This window comes from Cervus canadensis, chromosome 2, assembly GCF_019320065.1.
Source record: "Cervus canadensis isolate Bull #8, Minnesota chromosome 2, ASM1932006v1, whole genome shotgun sequence".
NCBI lineage: Eukaryota > Metazoa > Chordata > Mammalia > Artiodactyla > Cervidae > Cervus > Cervus canadensis.
In genome coordinates, this window is record NC_057387.1 from 39,272,251 (window position 1) to 39,290,630 (window position 18,380).

Below are 18,380 nucleotides of genomic sequence, written 5' to 3' on the forward strand. Positions count from 1 at the left end.
GGTCGACCATATCTGTCTGTGCTTGGGGGTCGGGGACCCCTGGGTTAGAGAAATCACTCAATTAGAAAAATCACAGAACAATGTTTGTGATATTGTTGTCTCCTAATGACTTTCCCCTTCTTAAGTGTTAGCTTGACTTCATGATTCTTTAAAAAAAAACAAAAAACAGACCATGAAAGAAGTGATAGGCTGCCATTTCTAATGTGAGTGTGCTTAGCGGTTCAGTCATGTCCGAGTTTTTGCCACACTATGGACTGTACCCTGCCAGGTTCCTTCGTCCATGGGCTTTCCCAGGCAAGAATACTGGAGTGGACTGCCATTTCCTCCTCCAGGGGATCGTCCCAACCCAGGGATAAAATCCAAGTTTCTTGCATTGGCAGACAGTTTCTTTACCACTGAGCCATCTGGGAATTCCACCACTTATAATACTAGGTTATAAAAGAGACTGTGGCTTTTGCTTTGGATGCTGTCTCACTTTCTCTCAAATCACAAGCTTCTGGAAGAAATCAGCTGTATATTCTGAGGCAGCCCAACAGAGATACAAGAATAAACTTAGAGGGGGGACATTTTGAGACTTGCCAATCAACGGACAAGTGAGCGAGCTCTGAAGCAGAACTTAGTTAAGTCTTGAATTGACTTCAGTACTAGCTAATATCTTGATTGACATCTCTTGAGAGACCCTAAGTAAGAACCATCCAGCTAGAACCAAAGTGGCTGCCAAGGCTCTGGCTGCCCGGGCAGTGGGTGTCTGAACCATGAGCGCAGATGGCGGGGAGTGACCCGGTCGCGTCTGACTCTGTTGCGACCCCATGAACTGTTAGCCTTCCAGGCTCCTCTGTCCATGGGATTTCCCAGGTACTTTGCTTTTCTGTCAAGAATCGACTATGTCGGAGTGAAAGGACGCTACCTGTGCAGACACTGTCTGTGGAACCTTTGAAGACGGTAGTGTAGTGTTCAATTCTGCAGGGAGCACCTGTGGATCAAGCGATGGTGGAAGTTGTTTCGTAAAGGCAAAAAGCACCACAGCAGTAGCAGTTCCCAGAGCAGTGAAATCAGTACCAAGAGCAAGTTGGTAGACTCCAGCCTCTGGGGGCTGTCACGGATAGCACCGTGGCAAGCCTCGAAACTGATTCCACCAGGAACATAGGACAAAGCAACAATTCGGGCACCTGTGCAGAACTGCAAATAGTGTTGGTGCCACTGGGAAACTGAAACTTTAGGAGGGGAAAAGTTAGAAGGGCCACTGGACTTGATAAATTATATAGCTATTGCCCAGCAAGATGAAAAGTTGTCCTTTGTTCCTCTGGAGGAAGAATTTATTATGAGAGTTTCCAAGTACGGTATAAAAGTATCCACATCAGATCAGTATGGTGTTCTTCATAGGCTCGCTCTGTATTTAATCATCCGGATGGTGTGTTTCCATGACGGTCTTGAGGCAGGAAACAGCTTTCTGGCTCTGAAGGCCACAGATGCGGGCAACCAAGAATGCAGCCTATGGGTTTACCAGTGCAACAGCCTGGAACAAGCACAAGTAATCTGCAAAGTTTTACCAACTGCTTTTGACTCTGTATTGACTTCTGAGAAACCTTGAATTCTGCAGTTAAGGGGGAAGTAGGCTTCATGTGCAAGTTCAGCTGTTTTCTCAATAGTTCTGTTTCCAATCTGCAGTGAAGAGCTTTTATGGAAATATGAGCGATCCTTTGCTTTCGATTTTCTGAAGAAAATGCAATCTATAAAATGTCAGTCATTTGTTGTTTTTTTTTTTTTTTCATTAAAGTGTGTCTTATTTAACAGTGGAAACAAACAAACAGCTAAACTATTCTCAAATATCTTACCTACTGTAACTGTGAGATAAGAAATGTGCTATTTTCTTTTTCAAAGTTTGAGGTTTTTTAATGTGGTAATAAATATAATGTGGTGTGATTTTGAACTGTGGTGTTGGAGAAATCTCTTCAGAGTCCCTTGGACTGCAAGGAGATCAGACCAGCCAATCCTAAAGGAAATCAGTCCTGAATATTCATTGGTAGGACTGATGCTGAAGCTGAAGCTCCAATACTTTGGCCATCTGATGCGAAGAACTGACTCATTGGAAAAGACCCTGATGCTGGGAAAGATTGAAGGCGGGAGGAGAAGGGGGTGACAGAGGTTGAGATGGTTGGATAGCATCAGCGATTCAATGGACATGAATTTGAGCAAGCTCCGGGAGTTGGTGATGGACAGCGAGGCCTGGCATGCTGCCAGTCCATGGGGTCCCAAAGAGTTGGACATGACTGAGTGACCAAAGTGAACTGAATAAACATAATACTCAAAAATACATATTGAATAAATAAATGAATAAATGCATGAATGAATAAATGCCAGGACTTTGAGTTCTGGATCTATATCTGATTCTGACATCTATTACATGAGAAAAAGAATTCACTAAAGAGAACTGCAAATGATTAGAACTGCAAAATAACATTTATGATTGAACTGTCTACAAATGTAGCAATAGTAGGGCTTCCGGGGTGGTGCTAGTGATAAAGAACCTACCTGTCAGTGCAGGAGATGGAAGAGATGCAGTTTCAATCCCTGGGATGGGAAGATTCCCTGGAGGAGGGTATGGCAACCCACTTCAGTATTCATGCCCAGAGAATATCATGGATAGAGGAGCCTAGTGGGCTATGGTCTATAGGGCTGCAAAGAGCTGCACATGACTGAAGCAACTTAGCACGTATGGGTAGCATACATGCTAAGTTGTAGTAATTGCCCAGAAAATTGGATAGGTTTTAAAACAAGAAAAGGTTTTAAGCAGAAATTATTTTAAATAGGTTTTTCAAGGAAGAGTTTCAAACTCAGACACCCTCTCATCTATCCAGGATGGCTTAAGCCTGATGCCTTAGGGCTGAATTAGATGAGGTGCCTCTCACTCTTTGATATTGTGATAATTAGTACTTACTAAGCCCCTATGGGGTATATGTCCCATTCTGGGTGCTATTTGAAGGCTAGTTTAGTCATGATCCTTTTAATTTGATAAAGAGAATGCTCCATACATATTAATTACAAAAATCTTTCCAACTCATTAAATTTGTGACCTCTTTGCTTTTTTGAAATTATAGCACAAATTGTCTGTACAATTCATTTGACAATAATTCATGTACTGGCTTGTGACATTTCTTGAATTGTTGTTTTATTGATGTTTAATTCTTCATGTAAGGAAACATTTCTGACTTATTATTTCATAATGTGCATCTCTGCATTTTTAACCATACCAAGCCACACAGTCAAACTTACAGGTAGTTAATTCTAAATATTAGATACAATGACCGTATGGAAAATACCACCTTGTTATCACATTTTAGCTGTGATGTGTACCTGTGCAATATAATTTTGAAGCCCCGGTCTTCCTGTTGTACTTATCTAGAGATGTCTAGGTCACTCTTTATTCCTGAAGGATTTTGAATCATGGTTCATTGTCATGGTTCTCCATGATTTTAATAACCAAGCTGTTGAAGAAATACAACAGAAGTGTTTGTTGCTCAGTCATGTCCAACTCTTTGTGACCCCATGGACTGTAGCCTGCCAGGCTCTTCTAGAACACTGGGGTGGATTGCCATTTCCTTCTCCAGGGGATCTTCCTGACCTAGGGATTGAATCCTGGTCTCCTGCATTACAGGCAGACTCTTTACTCTCTGAGCCACTGGGAACTATGGGGTACAAGAGTAGTATAAAAAAGTTTTACTGCTGGATAAGTATTAAACCAGAATGTGATGTATATTACTAGCAATCTGCTAAGAGATTGCAAGGACAGAAAGACATCTCACTCTTTAAATAGCCAAACAGGTAAAGCCCATTATTTACTTGTTTTCAAGATAACCGATAACTTGTCCTCCAATAAGAAAGCTGAGCAGCACTATTTTCAAATCCCAGTTTATCCCAGATTCATCTGGTAATTGCTACTGGTGTTAACTGACTCTATCAAGAGGAAAAACAAAGTTACTGTATCTTTATGACAGGATATACTTTTACAACATGGAGCAAGACATCCATTAAAGTTAGGCTGCTACCCTACCATAGATGTTGAGGTCCTTGATAAAGGCATCCCTGAGTCACATAACTGGGAAGAGGCTTGTCCAATTTCTGAAAAGATTTATATACAGCCCAAAGAGACAGAGAAAGAACTTATAAGTTTTACAAAGTAACTATTCTAATATAGGGAGAGGGAAGACTTGTCTTCTCTTATTTTCAACAGGGAGACTTAAGCCTCTTATGTGTAATTCCTATTTGTACTTACAGTGCAGATAATCTTTTTGATACCTAGGATTCTCTCAGTATGTCAAACTACCCCAGCTATCTCCTCCTTAAGTTATTGCTTAAATCTCATACTTACCAAACTATAAGAAAGTGAAAGTGAAGTTGCTCAGTCGTGTCTGACTCTTTGGGACCCCATGGACTATAGCCTACCAGGCTCCTCTGTCCATAGGATTTTCCAGGCAAGAGTGCTGGGATTGGGTTGCCATTTCCTTCTCCAGGCAATCTTCCTGACCCAGGGATTGAACCCAGGTCCCCTGCATTGCAACAGACGCTTTACCATCTGAGCCACCAGGGAAGCCACCACCAAACTGTAAACCTTATGTTATTTCAATGTGAAGCGCTCCTTTCCCCAAAAATCACATTTGATTTCCAACCCACTCCCTCAGAGTACTTCAGTTGTAAAGCATCTTTCTGTCCACCTGGACCTACAATCCATTGATCTTATATTTCCCCATTTTCCATTCCCATTATGCCCGCACCTTCCTGATTATCAAGCTCTGATTCCATGACTTTTCATTAAAATCATTCCAATGCATACATTCTTAATTCTTTTATTCTCCCTCTTCCATAGAGATGGAGGTCAGCACTGCAGAAGTCCAGCCTTTTGTTCTCCTCCTCACATACAAACAAGGCAGTCGAATGTGACAGGAGAGAAACACATGTTGACTGGTCTCACTTTAACTTTATGACTGTCCTTCACACAGGAACCTTGATACTGCCTAGCAGTTCTGCTACATGTGTCTAATCCAGTCAATCTCCTTTCCTCAGCAACCACTTCATCTTTTCTTTTCTCTCTTCCAAGCACTTTTTCAATCTTCAATTTTTTTTGTTTGTTTGTTTGTTTCACTAAGAAAATGGAAGTGATCATCAGAAAACTGCTGTATGTTCCCACATCTGCGTGCTAGCTTGTATCTGTACAAATGTATCAAGTTTCCTTTGAGGTTGATGGTCATAAAATTATTTTAAAAAACACAGAAATATACCCCCTAAACCTGACAAAAAAACCTATGCACCCCTTTCTAAGCCATCTTCCCTTGAGCTCTTCTCCTAATTTTTGACTTCTAGTAAGGTAAATACTTTGAGTTATCTATTTTTGTTTTCTCTTGTTCCCCTCATCTTTTTCACACCCAAATAAATCCCCAATATTTTTTCTTCCCATAGTTCTAAACAGTTCTTGCCAAGGTTATTAATGATCTCAGTTTAGTTCAATTCAGTCACTCATTCGTGTCCGACTCTTTGTGACCCCATGAACCACAGCATGCCAGGCCTCCCTCTTCATCATCAACTTCCAGAGTTTACCCAAACTCATGTTCTTTGAGTCATCGATGCCATACAACCATCTCATCCTCCATTGTCCCCTTCTCCTCCTGCCTTCAATCTTTCCCAACATCAGGGTCTTTTCAAATGAGTCAGCTCTTTGCATCAGGTGGCCAAAATATTGGAGTTTCAGCTTCAACATCAGTCCTTCCAATGAACACCCAGGACTAATCTCCTTTAGGATGGACTGGTTGGATCTCCTTGCAGTCCAAGGGACTCTCCAGTGTCTTCTCCAATACCACAGTTCAAATGCGTCAATTCTTCTGTGCTCAGCTTTCTTTATAATCCAACTCTCACATCCATACATGACTACTGGAAAAACCTTGTCAAAAAACCTAGTCAAAAAAACCTTGACTAGACGGACCTTTGTTGGCAAAGTAATGTCTCTGCTTTTTAATCTGCTGTTTAAGTTGGTTATAACTCTTACTTGATCTTTATTAATAATCTTCAGAATGATCTCTATAGTTCTTTCTTTGATTAAAATCTACCAGTGCCCTGCTAGCCCATTCAAAATAAAAACAGAGAAAACTTCACAATGACCAAGACTTAGCATGATGTAAATTATCTTGGACTCCTCGTTCACATACACATTGACCAGAATACTGACATTTTTTTCCTCTGCCTTCACTCTCTGCTCTTCTCTCACTCTCTTCATTCCAGACACAGTGACTTTCTTAAAATTTTTTTCCCCCTCACACATGTTGATTAAGCTCCTGTGTCAGGATTTCTGTATTTGCTATCTTTTCTGCCTAGAGTGTGTATAAAAATATATCTTATTCATTGGGCTTCCCTGTGGTTCAGTCAGTAAGAAATCTGCCTGAAGTTCAGGAGACTCAGGTTCAATCCATGGGTCAGGAAGATCCCCTGGAGAAGTTAATGGCAACCCGCTCCAGTACTCTTGCAGAGAAGCCTGGTGGGCTATAGTCCATGGGGTTGCAAAAAGTCAAACACAACTTAGCAACTAAACCACCACCACTTTATTCATTACAAGTTTTTAAGAACTCTGCTTAAATTTGATCTTAGCATCTTCCTGAATACCCTAAATAAAAACAATGATTCTTTTCCTCCATCCTGGTATTCCTGCTGCCCTTTATCATGTATTAACACCACCTGATATACTTCCTCACATGTCTCCTGCCACCAGGTACCCACATGAAAATGGAAGTACCGTAGGACAGAGATGATGCTTTTTTACCCTGCTTTGTCTTTCTAAAAACACTTTCCGGAATAGAATGGGTACTCAACAATTGTTTGATGAGTTGATGATAAATAATTTATGATAATACTTTTTACTCTACACTATATATATTTTTTCTTCCTCAACAATAGAGTAATACATAACTATTACTTTTAGGAATATCTAGACTCCTTCATGTTAAGAGGGAAACATTTGTTTATCAACCACTCACTTAGAATACTGTTTCCAAAAACCATCCCCAAGAAAAAGAAATGCAAAAAGGCAAAATGGTTGTCTGAGGAGGTCTTACAAATAGCTGTGAAAAGAAGAGAAGCGAAAGACAAAGGAGAAAAGGAAAGCTATACCCATCTGAATGCAGAGTTTCAGAGAATAGCAAGGAGAGATAAGAAAGCCTTCATAAGTGAACAATGCAAAGAAATAGTGGGAAACAATAGAATGGGAAAAACTAAAGATCTCTTCAAGATTAGAGATATCAAGGGAACATTTCATGACAAGATGAGCACAATAAAGGACAAAATCTGTATGGACCCCACAGAAGCAGAAGATATTGTGAAGAGGTGGCAAGAATATATAGAAGAACTATGCAAAAAAGATCTTAATGACCTGGATAACCACAGTAGTGTGATCACTCACTGAGAGCCAGACATCCTGGAATGTGAAATCAAATGGGCTTTAGGAAGCATCACTACAAACAAAGCTAGTGGAGGTGAGGGAATTCCTGCTGAGCTATTTCAAATCCTAAAAGATGATGCTCTTCAAGTGCTGAACTCAATATGTCAGCAAATTTGGAAAACTCATCAGTGTCCTCAGAACTGGAAAAGTTCAGTTTTCATTCCAATATCAAAGAATGGCAATGCCAAAATTCAAACTATTACACAATTCCACTTATTTCACATGCTAGCAAGGTCATGCTCAAAATCCTCCAAGCCAGGCTTCAATAGTACATGAGCTGAGAACTTCCAGATGTTCAAGCTGGATTTAGAAAAGGCAGAGGACCCAGAGACCGAATTGCCTATATAGGTTGGATCATAGAAAAAGCCAGAGAGTTCCGGAAAATCATCCACTTCTGCTTCATTGACTACGCTAAAGTCTTTAATTGTGTGTATCACAACAAACTGGAAAATTCTTAAAGAGATGGGAATACCAGACCACCTGACCTGCCTCCTGAGAAATCTGTATGCAGTTCAAGAAGCAACCATTAGAACCAAATATGGAGCAACAGACTGGTTCCAAATCAGGAAAGGAGTGTGTCAAGGCTGTATATTGTCACCCTTTTTATTTAACTTACGTGCAGAGTAGATCATGTGAAATGCTAGCTGGATGTGTCACACGGTGGAATCAAGATTGCTTGGAAAAATATCAACAGTCTAAGATATTAAGATAATACCATCTTTAAAGCAGAAAGCAAAGAGAAACTAAAGAGGTTCTTGATGAAAGAGAAAGAAGAGAGTAAAAAAGCTGGCATAAAACTCAACATTCAAAACGCTAAGATCATGGCATCTGGTCCCCTCACTTCATGGTATATAGATGGGGAAAATGTAGAAACAGTGACTGATTTTTATTTTCTTGGCTCCAAAATCACTGTGGATGGTGAGAGCAGCCATGAAATTAAAAGACACTTGCTCCTTGGAAAGAAAGGTATGACAAACCTAGACAATGTATTGAAAAGCAGAGACATTACTTTACCAACAAATGTCCATGTAATCAAAGCTATGTTTTTTCCAGTAGTCATGTATGGATGTGAGAGTTGGACCATAAGGAAGGTTGAGAACCAAAGAATTGATGCTATTAAACTATAGTGCTGGAGAAGACTCCTAAGAGTCCCATGGACAGCAAGGAGAACAAACCAGTCAATCCTAGGGGAAATCAACTCTGAATATTCATTGGAAGGATGATACTGAAGCTGAAGCTTTAATACTTTGGCCACCCGACACAAAGAGCCAACTCATTGGAAAAGGCCCTGATACTGCAAAAGATTGAAGGCAGGAGAAGGGGATGACAGAGTACAGGATAGTTGGATGGCATCACTGACTCAATGGACATGAGCTTGGGCAAATTCCAGGAGATACTGAAGGGCAAGGAAGCCCGGTATGCTGTAGTCCATGGGGTCACAAGGAGTTGGACATGACTAAACAATAGCAGTATCAGAATACAAAAACTCATTGAAGGAAATTATTACCATATATTTTTCATATGTCTCACCTTATCTGTCACTAAGTTTTTATTTAATATATGCTCAGCAGAGTATGGTCATTGCAGTTTTAATTGCCTAGTTAATTTCTTTCCTTAATTTTGTGAGAATATACTTAGAAAATTAGCCAGTCATTCCTTAAATTGTCATTTTTCTGTACTTCCTACAAGTTAAGTACTCTAATGGCTCTATCGAGTTATTTTTATGTTGATTAGTATCTCCCCTAATAGATCTCCCTCTTTCCTCTTCAAAATTATACCCCCTATTATTTTTCAATATTCTTATTGGAATTTAGTCAAGTTACTCTCCTCTATATCCATGTACCACGCCCACCAACTCCACTGGTTTGCTATTCCCACAGCTTCAAAATTAATCTATCCTTTATACTAGCCCAGGTTTCTCTGTATCTCCCAAGGTCTAAGCTAACTTCAAAAATTTTTATGATTATAGTAGTCTACATCCTTTCTAGTCTTCTTCAAACACTAAATTACTCTTAGCATGCCTATAGCAATAGTTTTTGTCTTTGTTTTTTTCTGTAATTGTTGGATTATATGTTTAAATATTGACTCTCCAAATGAAGCATTACCATGTTATTCTTTTCCATTTGATCTAGTATCATGCTAAAAACAAGGTGAGAGCTTATTAATTTGTCCAAGTTATCATGAAAATGCTCTAGCTAAATTATAATCATTGTCTGAATGGTAAGTCAAAATGAATCATATTCCATTAATATATAAGGTAATTTCAGTTGAGAATTTTTGTGATTCAAAATTTTATCAAGAGGAACAAATAAGGAGGAAAGAGGGAACTAAATTTCCCTCTCCTCCAAATTAAGTCAGATACTTTCCCAAAAAGATCTGGTAAACATCATGTGACATTTACTTAATAATCCAATCTTTTATGTAAGCAAAAAAATTAAAAAAAAATTATACTTGGAAAAAAGTTAAGCAAGTATTACTGGGATTTGGTTTTATGAGGAATATGAAGAATTTCTCTATTTTTCCTTATGGAGGAGAAGAAGAATGGTCCTTCCCAAACCTAGTTGTTGGAAACTTGAAGAAATTTATAAAATGGAGAGACAACTATTTTGTGCAAAACTTCGTAGCTCTAGCCTGGTGTGGCAGTGAGAGTAAGGCATGGTAAAAGTATTTGAAGGAGCTTAACATTGAATTCTGGGATTTGGGGATAAACATATAACTGGTGTGTACTTGCCCTGAGGATTATGAACTTGAGAGATAATATAGAGCTTCTAGTGATGGCTGCTCAAGGATAAAAGGTAATGGAGAAGGCATGCACTCCCATTTTTTAGCATGGCAATGTAGATGGATGAGTTTCCCACAGGCAGTCAGAGACACAGTCTTTATCTAGGATTGGGTCCTAGAGAGGTGAGAGGAATCAGGAACCAGGCTTAAGGAGAACTATAGGAAACCAGATAAAGAGTATAGCACACATGTTGGGGATTTTTTGGAGTGCAGAAGTCCTCATGGGGACTTATGAAGAACAATTACCTACACCTCATAAAAAAAGACACATTTAAATGAACACTAAAAAAGAAATAGGATTAGAGGTCAGCCACTGATATTCAAGATGCAGATTCATAAGGGAAGAAACTAAGAAAATATTATTTTGAGTAAGTAGTTTTCATTTACCGTAACTGTTTTCATGATTGCAATATATATATACAAATTTGCCAGGTGCAAAGTAATTTTTAACACAGCTTGAAAACAATTGGAGTCAACCTTTTATTTAAGAAAAGGTTGATGCACGACTAAGACACATATATAGTTAAGAAAATATTCTGTAAGTATAGAATATTAAAAAGTAGAAAATAACCTTTTATAACATATAAAACTCAATGTTCATATATAATCATTTATTTTTTATTTCTAAAAGGAAAGGATATATACTAAATTCTAAAGAAAGAAAAAACACAGAAACCTGATTACTGATGTAACTTCACTTTAGTAATAATGCAATTTTATGGCCACGGGACTGGAAAAGGTCAGTTTTCATCCCAGTCCCAAAGAAAGGCAATGCAGAAGGATGTTCAAAATACAGGACAATTGTGCTTATTTCACATACTAGCAAGGCAATGCTCAAAATCCTTCAAGCTAGACTTCAACAATACGTGAACCAAGAATTTCTAGGTGTATAAGCCAGATTTAGAAAAGGCAGAGGAACCAGAGATCAAACTGCCAACATCTTTTGGATCATAAAAAAAAGCAAGAAAATTTCAGAAGAAAACATCAGGTTTTGCTTCATTAAGTAAGCTAAAACCTTAAGCTTTGACAGTGTGGATCACAACAAACTGTAGAAAATTCTTAAAGAGATGGGAATACCAGACCATGTTACCTGCCTCCTGAGAAATTTGTATGTAGGACAAGAAACAAAAGTTAGAGCTGGACATGGAACAATGAACTGGCTCAAAATTGAGAAAGGAGTGTGTCAAGGTTGTTTATTTAACTTCTACTCAGAGCACATCATGCAAAATGTTGGACTGGATGAATCACAAGTTGTAATCAAGACTGCTGAGAGAAATATCAACAACCTCAGATATGCAGATGATACCACTCTAATGCTAGAAAGCAAAGAAGAACTAAAGAGTATCTTGATGAAGTTGAAAGAGGAGAGTGAAGAAGGTGGCTTAAACTCAACATTCAGAAAACTATGATTATGGCATCAGTCCAATCACTTCATGGCAAATAGATGGGGAAAATGTGGAAACAGTGACAGATTTTATTTTCTTGGGCTTGAAAATCACTATGGACGGTGACTGCAACCATAAAATCAAAAGGTGCTTGCTTCTTGGAAGGAAAATTTATGACAAACCTAAGCAGCATATCAAAAATCAGAGTAAATTGCTGATTTACTTTTGCTGAATTACTTTGTCAATGAATGTCTATATAATCAAAGCTATGATTTTCCCAGTAGTCATGTATGGATGTGAGAGTTGAGACACAAAAAAGGCTGAGTGACAAACAATTGATGCTTTCAAACTGTGGTGCTGGAGAAGACTCTTGAGAGTCCCTTGGACTGCAAGAAGACCAAACCAGTCAACCCTAAAGAAAATCAACCCTGAATACCCATTGAAAGGACTGATGCTGAAGCTGGAGCTCCAATATTTTGGTCACCTGACGCAAAGAGCCAACTCACCTAAAAGGAACCTGATGCTGGGAAAGGTTGAGGGCAGGAAGAGAAAGGGGCGACAGAGGATGAGATGATTGGATGGCATCACTGACTCAAAGGACATGAGTTTGAGTATATTCTGGGAGGTAATGGAGGACAGGGAATCCTGGTGTGCTGCAGTCCTTGGGGTCACATAGATTCAGACACAACTTAGCAACTGAACGAGAACAACAACTATTTTATGGTAAATATAGTGATCCTAAAATAATAATATAATGATTTTATACTAAAATGTAATAAAACCTAAATGGTTGATTGTATTAAAACTGAATAATAAATTGTATTTAATTTAATAATTGGTTTATTAATCTCTCAAATATAAACTGCCTATGTTTGTTTGAGTAAAGTTTGGTTAATTTCAGAGTGTTATTATTGACACTGATTAAACTGGAATATACTCTGTCAAGATTTTACCAAGAATGGGGGGAAAATAAGTTCAAAGGAGAAAATGAACAGAAACAATTCATTTTCCCTATCATCACATAAGGCTTCATTTAAAAAAAAGGGGTGGGGGTCATTAGTAAGTGACTCTCACCTCAACAATGAATAGTGAATCCTATCATTTGCATTCTTAGCTATCCGTGAAGGTTTTCACCTTGATAATTTCATTTTATTTGCTGAAACTAAAATGTGTAAGCCCAAGGAAACCAAAGAATAACATTTTCTGCTGGCTGTCATCCTTTCCAGACTGATTCAATCTGTAGCCGACTGCTTCAGGATGAGCTTCATTATCACCTTTAGGCAATTAATTGATTTCTTGATGCTCACTCTTCTTTCACAGTACAAAGAAGATTTCACTTTTTGTCACATCCTCCCACTAAAGAGGTAACATACCTTTCAGAGATGTTTTGTCTGCACAAGGATGCATTGTTCCCTCGCTATTTTCCCAGTCTCATACCATACATAAGAATGAGAATCATACTATTGCTCCTGATATACTTTGATCCAAAATGGTATTGGCTATAGTTTAGAAAGTCAGCCAAAAACAGTGCTGATATTCCTATCATGGTCTGTCATTGCCTTGTTTAGGATCAAGGGTTGCTGTAATACCTAAATTAGATTAGCTATTTTGCTTCTGTCATCACAATACCACTTGGCTCCAAGCAGAGTTTTTGGAATATAGTAATTTAAATCTCTTTCTCTCTCATGTTTCAATACAGTGTGTAAGTGCAAAGATTCTATACATTATTACACAGGCCACTTGTAAGTTGCTATGTGGTCTCTGGGCTTCCCTCATAGCTCAGTCAGTAAAGAATCTGCCTGCAATGCAGGAGACTTGGGTTTGATTCCTGGGTTGGGAAGATCCCCTGGAGAAGGAAATGACAACCCACTCCAGTATTCTTGCCTGGAAAATCCTATTGTCAGAGGAGCCTGGCAGGCTACTGTTCCATGGGGTCGCAAGAGTCAGACAAGACTTAGCGACTAAACCACTACCATTAGGTAGCCTCTACTGGGGTGCAAAATTAAGAGCTTTCTGTAAAAAAATCTTACTGCCATGATTTTACATTTTCATCAGGGATGTGGGCAGAGTCCTCATTGCCAATTCCATGTTATATATTTTTATTTTCCTAAGAACTAAGCTACGTGTATCAGTTCAAGCCAAAAATAAACTGCTAGCTGATTTTTTGAAAGAATTTAAAATGACTAAATAATTTTTTTTTTTTTCAGAGAAGAAGCTTATCTCTGCCTGGATGAAAAAAAAAAAAGAAGAAGAAGAAGAAATGACAGCAATGCAAGGATGACTGCACATGACCAAATGGGGCAAGAGCTGAATGGGAACACCGAACTGGAAAATGATTCTGACAAGTTTTCATCAATACTGACTCAATCCGGTGGACCCTCTAAGTCTCTGAACAAGTATACCAATGTCAAAATGTCTAAGTACTTTAAAAGGTAAGAGAGGGACTCCTTATGATGATTTTTCCCTACTCACATTTAGTGTTCTGTTTATTTAATAGAAACTTGCTAATATACCTATAGACTTAGATTTATTCCTCAAAAGCAGTGGGAAGCAAATGTTTATCATTTGGAAAATAGATGAGGAACTTGAAGTCTGTGGTTTAATTTTGAGTGCAGTCTTTTAGAGGGATTAGTGCATGAGAGGACCTGCAATAGGCTGTGAGTAGAAAAACTTTAGAATCATTATTCCCAAGCACAGAAGCTCTGGACAGGATGCCTATAAGCTTGATTAAATTAGATACTATTAGGAAAAATGGACAGAATATCATACCTATCTTTCTGATCTGAAGTTTATAGCAGGCTAGGACCTCCAGACCCCAGTAGTAAGCAAGGAGCAGCATAAGTTAAGTTGCCAGCTAGATTTTTGAAAAGGTGTAATCTTTTAGTACTTGAGAGTGTGGTTTAAGGTACAGGTGATAGGAAATCACATCTTACTCACTTTTGCTTCCTGGTGCCTAGCACAGAGCAGATACTCAGAAAATGGCTCACAGAATAAAAACTTATTTCCAGCTCTGATTTTTTATTAACAACTTTAGTAAGAATCATTCTGTCTATCATGTAGACTAAAAATACTAATGGTCATATTTTATTGGTCATTTCAAGAGCTAACAGGGATAATAAATATCAGTGCATTTAAATTCTAAGACTTAGAAGATACATGAAGGTTTATATATTTGAAAGATTTCTTCAGCAAATATATTGAAGGTTAATAATGACTTTATATCAATAACAGGAAAAACTGTAAAAAGAACACAAATATATGGATATTAAATAATACCTTTCTAAGTAAACAACCAGTTACTGAAGAAATAACAAGGGAAATCAAAAATACCTAGAAATAAATGACAATGAGAAATGATGACTGAAAACCTATGGGATGCAGCAAAAGCAGTTCTAAAGGGGAAGTTTATAGCAGTACAATTCTACCTCAAAGAACAAGAAAAGTATTGAATAGACAACCTAATCATACACCTAAAGAAACTGCAAAAAGAAGAACAACAACAACAACAAAAAAAAAACAAAGTTAGTAGAAGGAAAAAAATAATAAAGATCAGAGCAGAAATAAATGAAAAAGAAATGAAGGAAGCAATGAAAGTGAAAGTTGCTCAGTCGTGTCTGACTCTCTGTGACTCCATGGTCTATATAGTCCACGGAATTGTCCAGGCCAGCATACTGGAGTGGTTAGCCTTTCTCTTCTCCAGGGAATCTTCCCAACCCAGGGATCAAGCCCAGGTCTCCTGCACTGCAGGTGGATTCTTTACCAGCTGAGCCACAAGGGAAGCCCAAGAGTAGTGGAGTGGGTAGCCCATCCCTTCTCCAGCAGATTTGCCTGACCCAGGAACCCAACCGGAGTCACCTGCATTGCAGGCAGATTATTTACCAACTGAGCTATCAGCAAAGATCAATAAAACTAAAACTTGGTTCTTTGAGAAGATAAACAAAATAGACAAACCATTAGCCAGACTCATCAACAGAAAAAGGGAGAAGACTCAAGCAATAAAATTAGAAATGAAAAAGGAGAGGTTATAACAGACTATATAAAAATACAAAGTATCATAAGAGACTATTATGAACAACTATATGCCAATAAAAATAGACAACCTGGAAGAAATGGACAGATACTTAGAAAAGTTCATCCATCCAAGACTGAACCAGGGAGAAATGGAAATTATAAACAAAGCAATTACAAGCACTGAAATCAAAACTGTGATGAGAAATGTCCCAAAAAAACAAAAGCCCAGGGCCAGATGGCTTCATAGGTGGATTCTCTCAGACATTTAGAGAAGCGCTAATGCCTATCCTTCTCAAACTCTTCCAAAAAATTGTAGAGGAAGGAATACTTTCAAATATGTTCTACGAGGCCACAATCACCCTCATACCAAAGCCAAACAGAGACATTACCCAAAAAGCAAGTTATGGCCAATATCACTGATGGATATAGATGCAAGAATCCTCAACAAAACCCTAGCAAACAGAATCAACAACACATTAAAATAATCATATACCATGATCAAGTCAGGTTCATCCAAAGGATGCAGTGATTCTTCTCTATACAATCAATCAGTGTGATATACTATATTAACACATTAAAAGATAAAAAATGATAATCTCAATAGATGCAGAATAAGTTTTTGACCCATTTATGGTAAAAACCTCTTCAGAAACTGAGCATAGAAGGATCATATCTCAGCATAATGAAGGCCATATTTGACAAACCTATAGCAAACATTATTGTCAATGGAGAAAAACTGAAAGCTCTAAGGTCAGGAGCAAGATAAAGGTACCCACTCTCACCACTATTGTTCAATAGTTTTGGAAGTCCTAGTCATGGCAATCAGAGAAGGAAAATAAATAAAAGGAATCTATATTGGGTTTGCAAACAACATGATATTAGACATAAAAAACCATAACAAGGCTATCAGAAAATTACTAGAGCTAATTAGTGAATTTAGTACAGTCATGGGATACAAATTCAGTACATAGAAATCATTTATATTCCTATACACTATGAAAAATCAGGAAGAGAAATTAAGGAATCAATCCCATTCACCACTGCAACAACAAGGATAAAATATTTAGGAATAAACCTACCTAAGGAAATATGAGAACTGTATACAGAAAACTATAAGACACTAATGAAAAAAAATGCAAGATAACACAAACAGATGTTCTTGTATTGGAATAATCAATATTGTGAAAATGACTGTACTAGCCAAAGCAATCTATGGATTCAATGTAATCCCTATCAAAATACCAATGGCATTTTTCACACAACTAGAACAAAACATTTTAAAATTTGTATGGAAATGCAAAAGCCCCTGAATTATCAAAGCAATCTTGAGAAAGAAGAATGGAGCTGGAGGAATCAACCTTCATGACTTCAGATTATACTACAAAGTTACAGTCATCAAGACAGTATGGCACTGGCATAATACCAAACACATAGGCCAATGGAACAAGATAGAAAGTCCAGAAATAAACCCACACACCTATGGGCACCTTATCTTTGACAAAGAAGGCAAGAATATACAATGGGGAAAAGACAGTCTCTTCAATAAGTCATGCCGGGAAACTGAACAGCTGTGTGTAACAGAATGAAATTAGAACACTTCCTGCCACCATATACAAAAACAAACTCAAAATGGATCAAAGATTTAAATGTAAAACCAGAAACTATAAAACCCTTAAGGAAAAAATAGGCAGAACATTCAATGACATAAATCACAGCAAGATCATCTATGATCCACTTGAAGTGATGGAAATAAAAACAAAAATAAACAAATAGGACCTAAATAAACCTAAAAGCTTTCACAGTAAAGGAAACCATGAACAAGATGAAAAGTCAACCCTCAAAATGGGAGAAAATAATTGCAAATGAAGCAACTAACAAAGGATTAATCTAAAAAAATATACAAGCAGTTCAATAGCAGAAAATCAAACAATCCAATTAAAAACAGGGGAGCCGAGGGGGCAGAAGACCTAAACAGACATTTCTTCAAGAAAGATGTACAGATGGCTAACAAATACAAGAAAAATTGTGCAACATTGCTTATTATTGTAGAAATGCAAATCAAAACTGCAATGGGGTATCACCTTACACAGGTCAGAATGGTCACCATCAAAAAAATCTACAAGCAATAAATGATGGAGAGGGTGTAGAGAAAGGGAACCCTTTTGCACTGTTGGTGGGAATGGCTACTAGGGAGAAGACCAGTATGGAGATTTCTTTAAAAAATAAAAAATAAAAACTAGAAATAAAACTATCATATGAGCCAGGAATCCCACTACTGGGCATATACTCTTTGAAAACCACAATTCTAAAAGAAACATGTGCCCCAAAGTTCAGTCAGTTCAGTCAGTTGCTAAGTCGTGTCTGACTCTTTCTGACCCCATGAACTGCAGCACTCCAGGCCTCCTTGCCCATCACCAACTCCCAGAGTTTACCCAAACTCATGTCCATTGAGTTGGTGATGCCATCCAACCATCTCATCCTCTATCGTCCCCTTCTCCTCTTGCCCTCAATCGTTCCCAGCATCAGGGTCTTTTCAAATGAGTCAGCTCTTCGCATCAGGTAGCCAAAGTATTGGAGTTTCAGCTTCAACATCAGTCCCTCCAATGAACACCCAGGACTGATCTCCTTTAGGATGGATTGGTTGGATCTCCTTGCAGTCCAAGGGACTCTCAAGAGTCTTCTCCAACACCATAGTTCAAAAGCACCAATTCTTCTGTGCTCAG

The 18,380-nt window shown here is 38.1% G+C and overlaps 1 pseudogene; it reads left to right on the forward strand.

Moving 5' to 3' along the window:
• Positions 1-765: 765 nt before the first annotated feature.
• Positions 766-1,591, forward strand: LOC122428731 (annotated as a pseudogene).
• The last annotated feature ends 16,789 nt before the right edge of the window (positions 1,592-18,380 follow it).